Source organism: Triticum dicoccoides, chromosome 1A (assembly GCF_002162155.2).
Source record: "Triticum dicoccoides isolate Atlit2015 ecotype Zavitan chromosome 1A, WEW_v2.0, whole genome shotgun sequence".
Lineage (NCBI taxonomy): Eukaryota > Viridiplantae > Streptophyta > Magnoliopsida > Poales > Poaceae > Triticum > Triticum dicoccoides.
This window is the reverse complement of record NC_041380.1, coordinates 530,092,077-530,105,013: the sequence shown is the minus strand read 5'-3', so window position 1 is coordinate 530,105,013 and position 12,937 is coordinate 530,092,077.

Here is a 12,937-nt window from a genome sequence, read left to right as displayed (position 1 = left end):
GCCGGCCCCCGTCGATGCACGCACGCTCGTGCGCCCAGCGCCCCGCTGCCACCCCGGGGCCGCTGCCTCCTTCCTCGCGCCGCGCCTGGGCCGTGCGCCCCGCCGTCTCGCTTGTCGCGCCCGAACGCCCGCCTATGCCTCGGCGCTGCCGAGCCCGAAACTACTTCGGCCGATTTCATCGCCACTCCTACCCCGCGCGCCCCTGGTGTGGTGCTGCTCGCCGATGCCGCTGAAGTCGCTCCTCTCGCCGGTCGCCTCTGTCCTGTGCGCCGTCGCCATCCCCCGTCCTCCGCCCGGTGGGCGCCCGGCGCCGGCGCCCCGCCGTGGCCGAGGCCGATCCCCCGGTTCACCCTGTCGGGCGTCCCGCCAGCGCCCAGGCGGGCTGTGCCCTGTGCCCATTAACAAGCAAACCCGCTAGGCCCTTATGGCCCTATGACTAACGGGCCCGGCCCCAGAATGTTTTAATAAAAAAAAGAAAAGAGAGAATTAAATAATAATAATAGTAATAAAATTAATTAGATAAATAATAATAATTAAATTAATTAATTAAGTAAGTAATTAATTAAATTAATTAATCTTGATTAGATTAACCTAATTACTAGTTAACTTAATTAACCCCTGATTAGCCTAATTAGTCAATGACCAGTGGGACCCACACGTCAGCGACCCAGCCAACACCTCCGTTGACTGCTGATGTCATGCTGACGTCATGATGACGTCAGCAAACACTGTTCTGGATAATGTTGATTTAAAATATTTAAATTAATCCTAAAAATGTTTTAAATCTTTTTAATTTAATATAAAATAAACCGTAGCTCAGATGAGAATACTTTCTACATGAAAGTTGCTCAGAACGACGAGGCGAACCCGGATACGCAACCCGTTCGTCCACCACACACCTCTAACATACCAAACACACAACTTTCCCCCTCCGGTTCATCTGTCCGAAAACGCGAAACACCGGGAATACTTTCCCGGATGTTTCCCCCCTTCGTCGGTATCACCTACTACCGCGATTGGGCACACCTAGCATCGTTACTTGTCATGTCATGCATCGATATGCATTTGTTGCATTGTATTCATTGTTTCTTCCCCCTCTTCTCTCCGGTAGACTACGAGACCGACGCTGCTGCTGCCCAGTTCGACTACGGAGTTGACGACCCCTCCTTCTTGCCACAGCATCCAGGCAAGCCCCCCCTTGATCACCAGATATCGCCTATTCTACTCTATACTGCTTGCATTAGAGTACTGTAGCTTGTTACTGCTTTCCGTTATACCTATCCTGATGCATAGCCTGTCCTTGTTACTATTGTTGATACCTTTACCTGCAATCCTATATGCTTAGTATAGGATGCTAGTATTTCCATCTGTGGCCCTACATTCTTGTCCGTCAGCCGTGCTATACCATCGGGTCGTGATCACTCGGGAGGTGATCACGGGTATATACTTTACATACATACATACTATACAGATGGTGACTAAAGTCGGGTCAGCTCGAAGAGCACCCGCGAGTGATTCACGGATTGGGGGCTGAAAGGACCTTTGTCCCGACGGCCCTCTGTGTGGATCTTTGTGGCGGAGCGACAGGGCAGGTTGAGACCGCCTAGGAGAGAGGTGGGCCTGGCCCTGTTCGGCGTTCGCGGATATTTAACACGCTTAACGAGATCTTGGTATTTGATCTGAGTTGGCTACGAGCCTATACGCACTAACCATCTACGCGGGAGTAGTTATGGGTATCCCGACGTCGTGGTATCAGCCGAAGCACTTCAGACGTCAGCGATGGAGCGGCGCGCGCCGGATTGGAACGTAAGCCTGCTCTTGTATTAAGGGGGCTTGTTCTGCTTTCGGCCGCCCTCGCAACGTGCAGGTGTGCTATGGGCGATGGGCCCAGACCCCTGTGCGCTTAGGTTTAGACCGGCGTGCTGGCCTCTCTGTCTTGCCTAGGTGGGGCTGCGACGTGTTGATCTTCCGCGGCCGGGCATGACCCAGGAAAGTGTGTTCGGCCAAATGGGATCAAGCATGTTGGGTAAGTTGGTGCACCCCTGCAGGGAAGTTAATCTATTCGAATAGCCGTGATCTTCGGTAACAAGACGACTTGGAGTTGTACCTTGACCTTATGACAACTAGAACCGGATACTTAATAAAACACACCCTTCCAAGTGCCAGATACAACCGGTGGTCGCTCTACCTCAGGGATATGAGGAGAGGATCGCCGGGTAGGTTTATGCTATGCGATGCTGCTTGGAGATGCTACTTGGAGATGATACTTGGAGATGCTACTTGAAGATGCTACTTGGAGGACTTCAATCTACTCTCTTCTACATGCTGCAAGACGGAGGCTGCCAGAAGCGTAGTCTTCGACAGGATTAGCTATCCCCTTCTTATTCTGGCATTCTGCAGTTCAGTCCACTGATATGGCCCTTTACACATATACCCATGCATATGTAGTGTAGATCCTTGCTTGCGAGTACTTTGGATGAGTACTCACGGTTGCTTTCTCCCCCCCTTTTTCCCTTTTCCTTCTTTCTGGTTGTCGCAACCAGATGCTGGAGCCCAGGAGCCAGACGCCACCGTCGACGACGACCCCTACTTCACTGGAGGTGCCTACTACTACGTGCAGCCCGCTGACGACGACCGGGAGTAGTTTAGGAGGATCCCAGGCAGGAGGCCTGCGCCTCTTTCGATCTGTATCCCAGTTTGTGCTAGCCTTCTTAAGGCAAACTTGTTTAACTTATGTCTGTGCTCAGATATTGTTGCTTCCGCTGACTCGTCTATGATCGAGCACTTGTATTCGAGCCTCGAGGCCCCTGGCTTGTATTATGATGCTTGTATGACTTATTTATGTTTTAGAGTTGTGTTGTGATATCTTCCCATGAGTCCCTGATCTTGATCGTACACATTTGCGTGCATGATTAGTGTACAATTGAATCGGGGGCGTCACATGTTAGACCTGGGTAATTGTTATTTGGTGCCAACGTTAAGCATGAACATTATATCTGGATCCTGTTTGATGCGAGACAGTTATTCATTTAAATCAAAGAATATGGTTGTTATTTATATGAGTAATTTTTATGGTCATGCACCCTTGATGAGTGGTCTATTTTTATTGAATCTCGATAGTAGTGATAAACATATTCATAGTATTGAAGCCAAAAGATATAAGTTTAATAATGATAGTGCAACTTATTTGTGGCACTGTCGTTTAGGTCATATTGGTGTAAAGCGCATGAAGAAACTCCATGTTGATGGGCTTTTGGAATCACTTGATGCTTGCGAACCATGCCTCATGGGCAATATGACTAAGACTCCGTTCTTCGGAACAATGGAACGAGCAACAGACTTATTGGAAATAATGCATACTGATGTATGCGGTCTTGAGTGTTGATGCTCGTGGCGGGTATCGTTATTTTCTGACCTTCACAGATGATTTGAGCGGATATGGGTATATCTACTTGATGAAACATAAGTCTGAAACATTTGAAAAGTTCAAAGAATTTCAAAGTGAAGTAGAAAATCATCGTAACAAGAAAACTAAGTTTCTACGATCTGATCGTGGAGGTGAATATTTGACTTATGAGTTTGGTCTTCATTTGAAACAATGCAGAATAGTTTCGCAACTCACGCCACCTGGAACACCACGGCATAATGGTGTGTCCGAACATCGTAACCACACTTTATTAGATATGGTGCGATCTATGATGTCTCTTACTGATTTACCGCTATCATTTTGGGGTTATGCTTTAGAGACGGCTGCATTCACGTTAAATAGGGCACTATCGAAATCCATTGAGATGACACCATATGAACTGTGGTTTGGCAAGAAACCCAAGTCGGCATTTCTTAAAGTTTGGGGCTGCGATGCTTATGTGAAAAAATATCAACCTGATAAGCTCGAACCCAAATCGGAGAAATGTGTCTTCATAGGATACCCAAAGGAGACTATTGGGTACACCTTCTATCACAGATCCGAAGGCAAGATATTCGTTGCTAAGAATGGATCCTTTCTAGAGAAGGAGTTTCTCTCGAAAGAAGTGAGTGAGAGGAAAGTAGAAATTGATGAGGTAATTGTACCTTCTCCCTTATTGGAAAGTAGTTCATCATAGAAATCAGTTCCAGTGATTCCTACACCAATTAGTGAGGAAGCTAATGATGATGATCATAAAACTTCTGATTAAGTTACTACCGAACCTCGTAGGTCAACCAGAGTAAGATCCGCACCAGAGTGGAACGGTAATCCTGTTCTGGAAGTCATGTTACTTGACCATGATGAACCTATGAACTATGAGGAAGCGATGATGAGCCCAGATCCCGCAAAATGGCTTGAGGCCATGAAATCTGAGATGGGATCCATGTATGAGAACAAAGTGTAGACTTTGGTTGACTTGCTCGATGATCGGCAAGCCATAGAGAGTAAATGGATCTTCAAGAAGAAGACTGACGCTGACGGTATGTTATTATCTACAAAGCTCGACTTGTTGCGAAAGGTTTTCGACAAGTTCAAGGAGTTGACTACGATGAGACCTTCTCACCCGTAGCGATGCTTAAGTCTGTCCAAATCATGTTAGCAATTGCCGCATTTTATGATTATCAAATTTGGCAAATGGATGTCAAAACTGCATTCCTTAATGGATATCTTGAAGAAGAGTTGTATATGATGCAACCGGAAGGTTTTGTCGATCCAAAAGGTGCTAACAAAGTGTGCAAGCTCCAGCGATCCATTTATGGACTAGTGCGAGCATCTCGGAGTTGGAATATATGCTTTGATAGTGTGATCAAAGCATATGGTTTTATACAGACTTCTGGAGAAGTCTGTATTTACAAGAAAGTGAGTGGGAGCTCTGTAGCATTTCTGATATTATATGTGGATGACATATTGTTGATCGGAAATGATACTGGATTTCTGAATAGCATAAAATGATACTTGAATAAGAATTTCTCAATGAAAGACCTCGGTGAAGCTGCTTATATATTGGGCATCAAGATCTATAGAGATAGATCAAGACGCTTAATTGGACTTTCACAAAGCACATACCTTGATAAAGTTTTGAAGAAGTTCAAAATGGATCAAGCAAAGAAAGGGTTCTTACCTGTGTTACAAGGTGTGAAGTTGATTCACACTCAATGCCCGACCACTGCAGAAGATAGAGAGAAAATGAAAGTCATTCCCTATGCTTCGGCCATAGGTTCTATCATGTATGCAATGTTGTGTACCAGACCTGGTGTGTGCCTTGCTATTAGTTTAGCAGGGAGGTACCAAAGTAATCCAGGAGTGGATCACTGGACAATGGTCAAGAACATCCTGAAATACCTGAAAAGGACTAAGGATATGTTTCTCGTTTATGGAGGTGACAAAGAGCTCGTCGTAAACGGTTACGTCGATGCAAGCTTTGACACTGATCCAGATGACTCTAAGTCACAAACCGGATATGTATTTTAATTGAATGGTGGAGCTGTCGGTTGGTGCAGTTCTAAGCAGAGCGTCATGGCAGGATCTACGTGTGTAGCAGAATACATAGCTGCTTCGGAAGCAGCAAATGAAGGAGTCTGGATGAAGGAGTTCATATCCGATCTAGGTGTAATACCTAGTGTATCGGGTCCAATGAAAATCTTTTGTGACAATACTGGTGCAATTACCTTGGCAAAGGAATCCAAATTGCACAAGAGAACTGATACGTCTCCAACGTATCTATAATTTTTTAATGGTCCATGCTATTATATTATTTGTTTTGGATGTTTAATGGGCTTTATTATGCACTTCTATATTATTTTTGGGACTAACCTATTAACCGAAGGCCCAATGCAAATTGTTGTTTTTTTGCCTATTTCAGTGTTCTGCATAAAAGGAACATCAGACGGAATCCAAACGGAATGAAACCTTCACGAGGATCATTTTTGGAACAAACGCAATCCAGGAGACTTGGAGTGGAGGTCAAGGAAGCAACGAGGCGGCCACGAGGTAGGGCGGCGCGCCCCCACCCTCGTGGGCCCCTCGTAGCTCCACCGACCTACTTATTTCGCCTATATATACTCTTATACCCTGAAAACATCTAGGAGAGCCACGAAACCACTTTTCCACCACCGCAGCCTTCTGTACCCGTGAGATCCCATCTGGGGACCTTTTCCGGCGATCTACCAGAGGGGGATTCGATCACGGAGGGCTTCTACATCAACACCATAGCCTCTCCGATGATGTGTGAGTAGTTTAGCACAGACCTTCGGGTCCATAGTTATTAGCTAGATGGCTTCTTCTCTCTCTTTGGTTATCAATACAAAGTTCTCCTCGATGTTCTTGGAGATCTATTCGATGTAATACTTTTTGCGGTGTGTTTGCCGAGATCCGATGAATTGTGGGTTTATGATCAAGTTTATCTATGAACAATATTTGATTCTTCTTTGAATTCTTATATGCATGATTTGATATCTTTGCAAGTCTCTTCGAATTATCAGTTTGGTTTGGCCTACTAGATTGATCTTTCTTGCAATGGGAGAAGTGCTTAGCTTTGGGTTCAATCTTGCGGTGCTCGATCCCAGTGGCAGAAAGGGAACCGACACGTATTGTATTGTTGCCATCGAGGATAAAAATATATGGGTTATATCATATTGCTTGAGTTTATCCCTCTACATCACGTCATCTTGCCTAATGCATTACTCTGTTCTTATGAACTTAATACTCTAGATGCATACTGGATAGCGGTCGATGTGTGGAGTAATAGTTGTAGATGCAGAATCGTTTTGGTCTACTTGACACGGACGTGATACCTATGTTTATGATCATGCCTAGATATTCTCATAACTATGAGCTTTTCTATCAATTGCTCGGCAGTAATTTGTTCACCCACCGTAATATATGCTATCTTGAGAGAAGCCACTGGTGAAACCTATGGCCCCCGGTTCTACTTTACATCATATAAGTTTCTGATCTACAATCCTAGTTTACTATTTATTTTGTAATCTTTACTTTCCAATCTATACAATAAAAATACCAAAAATATTTATCTTATTATCTTTATCAGATCTCACTTTTGCAAGTTGTTGTGAAGGGATTGACAACCCCTTTATCGCGTTGGTTGCAAGGTTCTTTTTTGTTTGTGCAGGTACTGGGTGACTTGCGTGTAGTCTCCTACTGGATTGATACCTTGGTTCTCAAAAACTGAGGGAAATACTTACGCTACTGTAACACCCACGATGCGGCTATATCTCCCATGTGTCGAGGCACGACTTAGAGGCATAACCGCATGGTGGTTTAGTCGCAAGAGGGGTAATCTTCACACAATCCCATGTACTGAATAAGAAAGGGGTAAAGAGAGTTGGCTTACACTCGCCACATCACACAATACATAAATAATTCATACATCATCCAAATACACTCATAGACCGACTACGGTCAAATCCGAATAAAAGGAAGATAAACCCCAAATGCTAGATCCCCGATCGTCCCAACTGGGTCCACTACTGATCAACAGGAAAAGAAACATAGTAACGACCAAGATCCTCGTCGAACTCCCACTTGAGTTCGGTAGCATCACCTGCACTAGTATCATCGGCACCTGCAACTATTTGGAAGTATCCGTGAGTCACAAGGACTCAGCAATCTCACACCCACAGGATCAAGACTATTTAAGCTTATGGGTAGGATAGGGTAAAGAGGTGGAGCTGCAGTAAGCACTAAGCAAGTATGGTGGCTAACAATTGTAAATAAGAGTAAGGTGATAAGCTACACAACGGTAGTGAAGCTAGAAGTGATCAAGAAGTGATCCCGAAACTACATACGTTCAAGCATAACACAAGACCGTGTTCACTTCCCAGACTCCGCCGAAAAGAGACCATCACGACTACACACGCGGTTGATTCATTTTAATTAAGTCAAGTGTCAAGTTCTCTACAACCGGATATTAACAAATTCCCATCTACCACATAACCGCGGACACGGCTCTCGTAAGTTTATACCCTGCAGGGGTGTCCCAACTTAGCCCATCACAAGCTCTCACGATCAACGAAGGATATTCCTTCTCCCGAAAAGACCCGATCAGTCTCGGAATCCTGGTTACAAGACATTTTGACAATGGTAAAACAAGACCAGCAAAGCCGCCCGACTGTGCCGACAAATCCCAATAGGAGCTGCACATATCTCGTTCTCAGGGCACACCAGATGAGACAAGCTACGAGTAAAACCAGCCCTCGAGTTCCCCGAGGTGGTCCCGCAGGCAGCTCGGTTCGGACCAACACTCAGAGGAGCACTGGCCTGGGGGGGGGGGTTAAAATAAAGATGACCCCCGGGCTCGCGAAAACCCAAGGGAAAAGGCTTAGGTGGCAAATGTTAAAACCAAGGTTGGGCCTTGCTGGAGGAGTTTTATTCAAAGCAAACTGTCAAGGGGGTCCCATAACCCCAACCGCGTATGGAACGCAAAAATCAAGGAACATAACACCGGTATGACGGAAACTAGGGCGGCAAGAGTGGAACAAAACACCAGGCAAAAGGCCAAGCCTTCCACCCTTTACTAAGTACATAGATGCATTAAATTAAATAAGAGATATTGTGATATCCCAACATATCCATGTTCCAACATGGAACAAACTTCAACTTTACCTGCAACTAGCAACGCTATAAGAGGGGCTGAGCAAAAGCGGCAACATAGCCAAACAATGGTTGCTAGGAAGGTGGGTTAGAGGCTTGACATGGCAATATGGGAGGCATGATATAACAAGTGGTAGGTAGCGTGACATAGCGACAGAACAAACAACTAGCAAGCTAAGATAGAAGTGATATCAATGGTATGGTCATCTTGCCTGCAATGTTCTCAGAGTTGCCGAAAGCTTGCTCCTCGTTAGCGTAATCAACAGGTTCCTCGTTCATGTACTCATCTCCCGGCTCTACCCAAAGCAAGAACACAAGCAATGGAACAACAATCAATCACGGTGTAATGCACAAGCAACATGATGCAATACATGGCATGATATGCAAGATATGATATGCAATGCATATGCGTGCTCTGGAAGGGAAAGAATGATCAAGGTGTCAACTTGGCAAACCAAGTATGCCGCTTGAAAGATGAGGTGATTCCAGTCGAAATCGACATAAGGATCACCGGAAACGGATGCACGGTTTGCAAATGGCAAGCAAAACAAGATTGATGCTAATCTGCGATTAACAACATGATAGCACTTAGAATGCAACAATAAACTAAGCTACTGCTCTCCAACATAGCAACAAAGCATATGGCAGTGATGCACAAGAGATGCTTGACAAAACATGAACACTGAGCTACGGCTAAATCACACTAGAACAGGTTCAAACAAGCATGGCAAAAGTGCAAAACATATCAACTTCACAGACTTGGTGAAAATACTAACATGCCAAAAACAACATCAGGAAGCAATGTTTAGAGCAAGCAAACAACATGCTACAGGAACTTAACATGGAAAACAAAGGCATGACATGCTACTACTAAACACATAGAACAAAACTCCCTTACTGATCATGAGCCAAAAAGGCACAGAAAATATGATTATACCCATGCAAACATAGCAAGTTTTATAAACAGATTCAGACTTAGTGAGATTCCAGGATATGGCAAAAACAGATTCATGATAGCAACTTTGCAAACTCATGTCACTCATCACAGGGCACTAAAAGACATGGAATAAATACTAGCATGGAGTAGGCATGAAAATGAAGCTAACCATGTGCCAAACACCTTCATAGCATGCTTGAAATAAAACACACAAAAATGACAAAACATGATCATGATGCAAAATGACATGTTCATGAACTGTCTCAAATGAAAAAACTAATGCCACCACTATAATGGTGGGATTTTCTACCCCCAAAACATATATAATATGTTTAGGTTACTGTAGAGAAATCATCACACATGCTATAAGTCAAACACTGCCTAAAAAGGAAAAGACCGAAGTGGAAAAACCTAAAATGGAAATGTCCCAATGTGGACTTGCCAGATAAGGAAAGGCCTGACCTGGGAAAGGCCCAAAATGGGCAACTGCTCGATTTGGCTAGAGACAGGACTCGAGAGGATGACAGGTGGGTCCTTGGGTCCCATGTGTCATGTGAGAGGGTGTGTGTGCGGGTGTGAGGACTGACAGGTGGACCTGGCGATCCGTGAGGCTGACTGGTGGACCTACGCATGCGCTGAAGCAGAGCAAAAACAGGGGTGCTGCCGGCCGGCGATGGGCACGGTGGAGGACCTCACCGAAATTGTTCTGGGGATCCTACGACATAACGGAGATGCGCAACGGGGTCGCAGGAGAATCCTGCATCCCCGGGTGCCACTAGCCACACCGGACAACAACGGAGTCGACGCCGGCGACGAGCTACAGAGGAGGCGACGGTGCAGACGCACGCGGTGAGGCGGAAAGCTGCGCGAGCATCTGGAGCTGTGGAACAGGCCTACGCGACGCGGCAACGGGGAAAAACATGTGCAGAGGTGCTACGGAGGTCCCAGGACTCGCCGGAGCAGGGTTCGACGGTGATGGGTTCGGGCGGATGGCGCGTGGCTAGCTAACGCATGCAAAAGAGGGGGAGAAGGGCACGGGGCTGCTCAGGGGCTTACCACGAGCACGAGAGTGCACTCGGTTGGACGGGGGCGAGCACAGCGACAATCGAACACCTACGGGCTCCACGGGGAAGAAGAGGAAGGAGTCGACAGTGTCTTGGCATCCCGTGGTGAAGTAGCGGACATCGGGGACGTAGATGACATCGGGGAAGAAGACGAACACGGTCGCCGGGGTGGAGGTGGTCGGAGAGCACGCCGGCGACGAGCTTGCACGCTCGGAACGTTGGTGGCACGACGAATCTGGTGGCTCTCTCACCTAGCGGCGTGCGAGAGGGAAGAGGGAAACCCTAGAAGCGCATGGACATGGAGATAGGTTAAAAGGAGGGCCAGGTCGAGGGTGTGGAGCGGCGACGCTCTCGGCGGTGGCCATGTGCGTGCTCACGAGGGCGACCAAGGTGGAAGAAAAGGTGGGTGAGGGCGTGGGCACGGTCGCTGATCATGCTCATCATTCAAAGATTTAGTGCCAAACATTCTATAGACTTCTTCTTCTAGCACTTGAGCACAATTTTACTTTCCATCATTCTCACGAAAGATATTAAAAAGATGAAGCGTATGAGGCAAACTCAATTCCATTTTTTGTAGTTTTTCTTTTATAAACTAAACTAGTGATAAAACAAGAAACTAAAATATTTGATTGCAAGATCTAAAGATATACCTTCAATCGCTAACCTCCCCAGCAACGGCGCCAGAAAAGAGCTTAATGTCTACTACACAACCTTCTTCTTGTAGACGTTGTTGGGCCTCCAAGTGCAGAGGTTTGTAGGACAGTAGCAAATTTCCCTCAAGTGGATGACCTAAGGTTTATCAATCCGTGGGAGGCGTAGAATGAAGATGGTCTCTCTCAAGCAACCCTGCAACCAAATAACAAAGAGTCTCTTGTGTCCCCAACACACCCAATACAATGGTAAATTGTATAGGTGCACTAGTTCGGCAAAGAGATGGTGATACAAGTGCAATATGGATGGTAGATATAGGTTTTTGTAATATGAAAATATAAAAACATCAAGGTAACTAATGATAAAAGTGAGAGAAAACGGTATTGCAATGCGTTGAAACAAGGCCTAGGGTTCATACTTTCACTAGTGCAAGTTCTCTCAACAATAATAACATAATTGGATCATATAACTATCCCTCAACATGCAACAAAGAGTCACTCCAAAGTCACTAATAGAGGAGAACAAACAAAGAGATTATGGTAGGGTACGAAACCACCTCAAAGTTATCCTTTCTGATCGATCTATTCAAGAGTCCGTAGTAAAATAACATGAAGCTATTCTTTCCGTTCAATCTATCCTAGAGTCCGTACTAGAATAACACCTTAAGACACAAATCAACCAAAACCCTAATGTCACCTACATACTCCAATGTCACCTCAAGTATCCATGGGTATGATTATACGATGTGCATCACACAATCTCAGATTCATCTATTCAACCAACACAAAGAACTTCAAAGAGTGCCCCAAAGTTTCTACCGGAGAGTCAAGACAAAAACGTGTGCCAACCCCTATGCATAAGTTCACGAGGTCACGGAACTCGCAAGTTGATCACCAAAACATACATCAAGTGGATCACATGATATTCCATTGTCACCACAGATAAGCACGTGCGAGACATACATCAAGTGTTCTCAAATCCTTAAAGACTCAATCCGATAAGATAACTTCAAAGGGAAAACTCAATTCATCACAAGAGAGTAGAGGGGGAGAAACATCATTTAGATCCAACTATAATAGCAAAGCTCGCAATACATCAAGATCATACCACCTCAAGAACACGAGAGAGAGAGAGATCAAACACATAGCTACTGGTACATACCCTCAGCCCCGAGGGAGAACTACTCCCTCCTCGTCATGGAGAGCATCGGGATGATGAAGATGGCCACCGGAGAGGGATTCCCCCCTCTGGCAGGGTGCTGGAACGGGTCTAGATTGGTTTTCGGTGGCTACGGAGGCTTCTGGCGGCGGAACTCCTGATCTATTCTACTCTCTGATGTTTTTAGGGTATATGGATATATATAGGCGAAAGAAGTCGGTCAGGGGAGCCATGAGGGGCCCACGAGGGTGGGAGGCGCACCTCCCTACCTCGTGGCCACCTTGAAGCTTCCTTGACTTCAACTCCAAGTCTCCTGGATCACGTTCGTTCCAAAAATCACGCTCCTGAAGGTTTCATTCCGTTTGGACTCCGTTTGATATTCCTTTTCTGTGGAACACTGAAACAAGGGAAAAAACAGAAGCTGGCACTGGGCTCTGGGTTAATAGGTTAGTCCCAAAAATAATATAAAAGTGTTTAATAAAGCCCATAAACATCCAAAACAGATAATATAATAGCATGGAACAATCAAAAATTATAGATACGTTGGAGACA